Below are 8,282 nucleotides of genomic sequence, written 5' to 3'. Positions count from 1 at the left end.
TCGCTGTGAGAAAGAAGGAAGAAATTGATTTCAAAAGAAGAAGTATTATACTTAATTACATTTATTCTTTTGAAAATTAAAATTTAAAAACAGTTATGAAGGACATTTCATGCCTTCTGTCATGCCTCGCGCTCGTTCAAACACGAGGTGGGTTCTTCTGTGTAAACTTACCATAGTGGGAAAATAACAGTTGTCCGCTTTGACATTTTCTTCACTAATTTATTACACAAACTGCACTATGGATACACCATACAACGAGTACACTGTAACATAAACTATATACAATATATATATATACAAGGCGCGCAAAAGAAATTAAAACATATTTCTTTTCTCTACGTTCTCACACGGCATGCTCGCCGGTCCAACTCCCATTACCCTCTCCGTCCAGTCTTTCTTCCCCCCACCAGCCTGCCTCGACCGGTTTTTCCGGGGTAAGTCACTTCCGTTCTTCGTCTTTCATCAGGGGAAGGAACTTCACACCTCCCCTCTGGTTTGTAAATATTTACGACTGAGTCGAAAAATTTGAAACCCATATTATTTTGGCACTTACCAGGTAGTCCCTCTTTTCCGGGACACAGCACAAGGAATCACAGTAAAATCAGAGAGCAAAAAAAAAGGGTCATGCTACAGTTATAAACACTAACACAAAAAAGAACACTTAAAACACATAAACATAAAAACTGCACATGTCCAAATTTCTACAGCGATACAAACAAAACATTGCAATATCAACTCACTGACACTTCTTTAAGGAATAATTCGTTTACTAATATACCCTAATAACACAATCTTTTCTAGAGTAACCACAATAATACAAAAAAAAATAATAAATGAAAATTACAATATCTATATACTTTTTGCCATACTAGCATTGAACATTATCCTTTCTAGTGTTACAATAATAAATAAACACACCCACAAAAAAATATATGATACCAACATAAGTTTCTTTTTTTTTTTCCAATTTAGTTCAGATTATTGGTCACTTATACATTCGTGAGGGATCCTCGACAATGCGTCTGCATCGGAGTTTTTAGCTCCTGGTTTATGCATTACAGTGACTTGGAAGCGGGATAGAGCTAATGCCCATCTCTGTAATCTAGCATTCCGGGGTATCCCTTCGGTTAAGTACTTTAATGGGTTATGGTCTGTATGCAACAAAATTTTATTTCCCTATGTCCAAGTTTCGAACTTGTCGAGAGCCCAAATAATTGCATACGCCTCTCTTTCTATAGTGCTCCATTTAGACTGAGCGCTAGTTAATTTCTGGCTAGCAAATGTTATCGGTCTAGCTTTCCCATACTCATCTCGTTGAAGTAAACACGCTCCAATACCTATTAGTGAGGCGTCTGTGTTAATTTCAAAAGGTTTTCGTATATCCGGCGTATATAAAGACGATGCTGTGCACAAAGCATCCTTTAATTCTTTGAATGCCTTCTCGGCTTCAGACCCCCAAGGTATATCATTAGGTATAGATTTTCTCGTGAGCTCAGTTAACGGCCTAGCTATTTTTGCATAATTCGGAACATACTCTCGATAGTAATTATATAACCCCAAAACTGATCTTAATGCCTTTTTGGTTCTAGGTGGCTTCAAATTTTTAATGACTTGCAATTTCTCTGGATCTGGGCCATGTCTGCCTGAGCCTACTATGTGACCTAAATACTTTACCTCCGACTTGCCAAAAGAGCATTTCTCTAAATTAGCCGTAAAGTTCAATGTCTGTAAAGTACTGAGTACGGCTCTTAAATGTTTACGATGTTCTTCCCCCGTTGACGAATAGACAATTATATCATCGATGAAACTTTCAGCATAATCACTATGTGGTCTAAGAGCTTGATTCATAACTCTTTGGAAAGTTGCGGCAGCACCTGACAAACCGAACGGCATCACTTTCCACTGATACTGACCCTTCGGAGAAACAAAACTCGTCAGATGTCTACTTTCCTTCTCCATAGGGATTTCCCAATACCCCTTAAGAATATCTAGCGTAGACAAATAACGTGCTGCCCCTGCCTTATATCGAAGCTCTTCTGCGTTTTGCTTAGGAAATGGGACAATCTGACTTTCCGCATTAAGCCCTCGATAATCACAACATAAACGTACGCTTCCGTCCCGTTTCGCTACACACACAATAGGGTAAGCAATCTCTGCTGTGGAAGGTTCAATTAAACCTCTTTCTAACAAATCAGCAATTTGCTTTTCCACCTGTGGCTTCAACGCCTCAGGTACCTTATAAACATGAGGTTGCTTTCTTTCAACTCCCGTTTTTAACCTGATACTGTGGGATCCTACCTTCGCACATGTAATCTCTCCGTCAAACACTACATGGAAAGATTTGATTAATCTGCTCAACTGATTCCTTTGTGACCTATCTAAATGTTTCCATTCCTCTGAAACACAGATCCTATCTAAAAGTTTGTCTACTTTAGGGTTTTTTTGAATAGGCGCGTGCTGCACCTCCCCAAATTCTGTGTCAGCCTCATAGATTATCCCTATTGCATTTATAGGCTGTATATATTTCCGTAACTTATTTTGATGCAAATGTCTAACAGATTCATCTGGCAATTTTACCAAATATGAATGTGGAGACTTTTTCGCAACTATTTCTCCAGGTCCTGTCCATTTCGAGCAAAGTTTATTTGTTGACGTTGGTATCAGTACTACTACCTCATCTCCTATCTCGAATTCATTTTCCTTAGATCTCAAATTATGATGATGAACATATTTCTGCTGTTTAGCTTCCGAATTTTCTTTAGCGAATTTCTCTGCCTCCTGTAACCTATTTCGAAGAGAAATTAAATATTCAGTAACTGATTCCCCAACTCCTTGTGGTAATACCGTCTCATCTACCCAACTTGATTTAAGTATCGCCAGTGGCCCCACTGGCACCCGACCATACATCAGCAAAAAATGGTGAGACTCCGGTAGTTGAATTCGGTATCTCCCTATAAGCCCATAACAAATATGGTAGCTGCTTATCCCAGTTTCTTCCTTGAGTATTTATCGCGTGATGCAACATTTTCATTGTTCCTATCCACCTTTCCACTAGCCCGTTTGACTGCGGATACCCTGGCGTAGAAAATTTTGGCGAGGCCCCTAACCTAGTTAAAAATTCTTGTGTTAGCTTAGCCTTAAAGTTCGTTCCGTTATCCATGGCTATCATTCTCGGAACTCCTGTTCGCATGAAAATATCAATGAAAGCGTCACATGTAGCTTTCGCTGTTATCGCCTTTAGTGGAATTGCCTCCGGCCATCTGCTATGTTGATCAACAACACATAACACATACTGGTGCCCTCTTGAAGATTTCGGCTCAATCGGCCCTAAAACGTCCGTATTAACCACTTGAAATGGAAGTTCTGGCCTCCCTACTGCTGTAATTGGAGCCCTATCCTTCACTTTACCTTTCCTACGTAGCTGGCATTCCTTGCAAGCTTCACACCACTTCCGCACCTCCTTTGACAATCCTTCCCACCAAAACGACATTTTAATCCTTTCCGCCGTCTTCTTTGCTGCGAAGTGCCCCCCTTGTAAGCTTTCATGAGCCAACTTCACAATTTCTTTCCTGCGGCTTTGAGGAACAACTAACTGACTACATCGCTGCCCATTGACACTTCCCGTATGGTATAAAATTCCTGACTCCAGCCAATACCCATTCTTGTTATTACGTGCATCCATGAACGCGCTTTTCAGCGAAATACATTCCGCTTGCTCCTGCCTAAAACGTTGAGTTTGCGATAAGGGTGGGTTATCAGCTGACACTTGCTCACTGCCTCCCACTTCTACTTCCCCCTCATCTTTACTCTTTACCAACGGTGTAGTACAAGCTATTTCCGCTTCACCTTCGACCTCGTGACTGGCTTTTTCTGTCGATTCCTTTCCGTCCAAGTTACTCGATACCTGACCAACTCCCAATACTAGTTTTTCTTCCTTATCTTCTCCCCAATAAATATTTCCTTGTTCCCTGAGAAGTCTAAAATCTCGAGGTGTCACCAGCGCTTCCTCGTTCAAATTATGCACTACTGCTGCATGAACGTTTACATAAGGCTGTACCTCCTCTTCTCCTGACCAGATACTGATAGGTACTGTAACTAATTGGGCTTCTACCTGGGGTCCCACGGCGGGTTGTAACCATATCTTCCCTCCAGACTCCAAATATTTCTGTGGAACTACCGATTTCCGGATTACAGTAACTTCTGCTCCGCTATCAATCACTCCTTTGAATCTAGCGTTTCCTATCTGTAGTTCTATCCTAGGTAATTCCCCACTTGCCCTAGTTAACGGAATTTCTTCTGCATAGTTAGCTAACTTCAACCCTACGGATATTTTATTTAATCCCTTTGCTTCCACCTCATCCGTATCCTCTTTTTCGCTTCCTCTCTTGGGTTTCGCTATCAGGTTCATCGCTGGACAAAAACGCTTTATGTGTCCTTCACCCTGACACTGAAAACATTTTAGAACTTTCTTATTTGCCTGCATCATTCCTTGAGGTTCTAAAGTTTTTACCCCTTTGTACTTCTCCTTATCAACCCTGTAATCAGAACTGAAATTCCCCTTACTCTTATTTGGACGTCCTAATTTTTCCCCTTGTCTTATCGGTTCCTGTTTTGGTCCCACTTTATTTACTTCCTGAGCACTCGTATTGTAATTTCTAGGCATTGCTGCAACGTAATTATCCAAATCATTTGCAAGCTCTGACGGAGATAACCAGTTTTCTACCGCTTTTAACAGTATATGCGCCTTAACATTTGCGGGTAATTGATCTTTTACTTGATCGACAATCAATAGTTCTCTTAATTTATCAAAAGTCTTAACTTTTCTGGATTCTAAGTAGAAATCAAGTGCTGCCTCAACCCTCGCTATGTGCTGAGTATACGTTTCCTCATATCTTTTTACACATTTTTCTAAATTCTTTTTATGTTGCAATGGAGTAATCTGGAATTCTTTTAATACTGTATCTTTAATCTTAATATAATTATCCAAATCCCTTTCACCCAGAGTTGAAATCAAACTTTTAACTTTAGTTTTTAAACTCTGCAAAATAATTTTCCCCTTATGTTCTTCAGGAATTTTATAGAGATTAAACATCATTTCCGCATGATGGAAAAAGAACGGCCATTCCTCAGCTTTAGATGGCGGGTCAATCATAACTCCTTTCATTATTTTTAAATGTTTCAAGAAATCATTTCCCTTGCTCTCAGCATCTGAAACTTCTTCATCCTCTGAGCCCGATTTACTTCCTCCTTTATCTATTTTCCTACACTGAATTTCTAGTTCCTTAATTTTTATCTCATGTTCTCTCTCTAATTGTCTTTCTCGAAATTCCATCTCTTTTAATCGGTCTTTAGCAGCATCTGCTTCTAACTTACACTTTTCTAACTGCAGCTCCATTTCCTTTAACTTAATTTGAGCCTGCATGTTCTTAATAATTTCATCAGATTCTTCTGACCCCCTATTTCTCCTTTTAGGACCCATATTAACATCTGATATTTCGTTTTACAGCTTTACACATACAACACATAAATAACACTTGATTTTACAGGCAAACATACATATTTCACTACTACTGAATACTACCATTATTCATTTAGCAAACATTATCATTAATGAACACAATCATGAATACCTTTCTCATATTACTATTAACATATATTTCACCATATATTGTTAACACATAAATACCAAAAATTATATTAGCTTTTGAATTAGTACAAAAAAAATAGTTCTGAATACTTTGGCCTTATACCGTAATACCTTACATATTCTGGAAATGAAACAAACATTTACTTATTGTTCTCAAATCATTAAACTAATTAATTTTTTTATCAACCTATTAACTTTAATGATTAAAACATTTTGTCAAAATACGGCAACAACAAAAATAGATAATCATTTCTACCTTAATTAGTAACATAAGCACACAATTAAATGTTTCGAAATTACTGCTGACATATTTTTGAACTATTTTAACATTCATTTAGCATACATTATCTCCTTAATAACAAAATTAATCATAATTCCTTATTTGCATATAAAATATACTTTCTAAGTGTCTACTGGCTTTAACGCCTGGCATTCTCATCATGTTATTAACCGACATTAACACAATTTTAATTTTCTCCGTTACTATAGTAATTATAGGGAGGGAGCTCTCTTCATTTATATATTGTGCTTCCCAAGAAATTAAGAGGGACTTACCTTTGATCCCGATAGTAGAAAATGACGAGTTGTGCTCAATTCTGTACAATTTCCTCATCGCGCTGCATAACACTTCACTTAATAATATCACCACGGTAATACTGATGATCACTTTTACCATCCACTGTTTCAACACTGCACGAACATTTCAATTAATAATATCACCACGGTAATACGGATGATCACTTTTACCAGCCACTGTTTCAACACTGCACGAACTTTTCAATTAATAATATCACCACGGTAATACTGATGATCACTTTTACCAGCCACTGTTTCAACACTGCACGAACATTTCACTTAATAATATCACCACGGTAATACTGATGATAACTTTTCACACGACGAGGTTTCATACACCCTTTCATTTATTTGCACGTGTAGGCTTACGCGCGCCACTTTCCGTCTTTCACGACCATCTTTTGTCATCTTCCTTGCTTTCGTGAATTATTTCCTTCATTTAAACCACGTTCACTCAAATCACCTTTTACGATCTTACTTCCTTCGTATTTTTAGTGATTTCATTTTTCCCACTATCCTGCCGACTGCGCCATTTGTCATGCCTCGCGCTCGTTCAAACACGAGGTGGGTTCTTCTGTGTAAACTTACCATAGTGGGAAAATAACAGTTGTCCGCTTTGACATTTTCTTCACTAATTTATTACACAAACTGCACCATGGATACACCATACAACGAGTACACTGTAACATAAACTATATACAACATATATATATACAAGGCGCGCAAAAGAAATTAAAACATATTTCTTTTCTCTACGTTCTCACACGGCATGCTCGCCGGTCCAACTCCCAGTACCCTCTCCGTCCAGTCTTTCTTCCCCCCACCAGCCTGCCTCGACCGGTTTTTCCGGGGTAAGTCACTTCCGTTCTTCGTCTTTCATCAGGGGAAGGAACTTCACACCTTCATAACTGTTTAATTAGCATTAAGTATAAAAGGAATCTAGCAATAAGTATAAAAGGAGTAGGATAAAGGATAGTAGCATTAAGTATAAAAGGAATCTATGGTAAAGCTCTGTGAGGTTTATTTGAGAAAACTTAAAAAAGTCTGGCGACGAATTCCAGAAAGACGAACCAAGATTTCATCAAGCATATCGAGGAATTACAAAAGTATCCCAACTCTTACTCCAACTAACTAGAAAATGAAGTATCTCATCTAAGTAAATCAAACGTATATTTAGAAAAATAGTCTGTGTTCAAAAGATTACTGAAGTCGATTTTGAATTAATAAAGCTTGATTATCCGAATTAAGTAGGACTGGAATACTTCGGCTAATCGGTTTTCGAAATATTTGATTCTCATATTTGAAGAATTATTATTTCACAACAAACCATTCATTCACGAATACTGCATTATTTATTTTAATTAAATAGGAATTTTTTAAGCATTTTAATATTTTACTTCATCAATAACCTTTTGAGAAGTAAAGGAAATGGTTATAGCCGCATTTGCCGCTTGTATTGCATTATAAAATCCGGAGTTAAACGCATTTGATATTTTATCTTTTCTGAAAGACCGGTAAATGTTAAATTATCATTAATTAAAAGCACAGCTCCTTCGCCTGTAGGGGCCTTTGAGAATAAAAGTCCATAAGGGAGGTTTTCCTGTCCAGAGCCAAAAAAGTCACTGAAAGAAATAGAAATCTAGAATAACAGAGGCGCAAAAATTGGTTGGATAATGTAAATAAAAAAAGGCTGATGTGTACTCCACATGACTTCCTTATACGTATTTTTTCCTGCATTTCATTTAAACCTATTTCCTCGAATTTCGGTAGATATATACTATTTCTCATTTAGTTGATCTCGGTTCTCACTTCGCGGGAAGGCAAAAATACAAAAAACCTCAAAATATATTCATTAAAAATTTAAATATATAGAAAAACATAAAACACCAAATACAGTTAAAACAACTAAAAATTTTTTTTTACAATTAAAATTATAGTTTCTACGCAAATAAAACGAGCAATTCGGTCAGCAAGCAAGAAGGCAGATTTTTCGCTGAACAAAAATAAAAGTTTTCTTTTGGCCCCCTCGGCAAAAAGACACTGAAAGTGCAGCAAGAAT

This window comes from Stegodyphus dumicola, chromosome 5 (genome assembly GCF_044657685.1).
Source record: "Stegodyphus dumicola isolate Sdum_Otavi_A_Nest chromosome 5, ASM4465768v1".
NCBI lineage: Eukaryota > Metazoa > Arthropoda > Arachnida > Araneae > Eresidae > Stegodyphus > Stegodyphus dumicola.
This window is presented reverse-complemented; position numbering follows the sequence as displayed.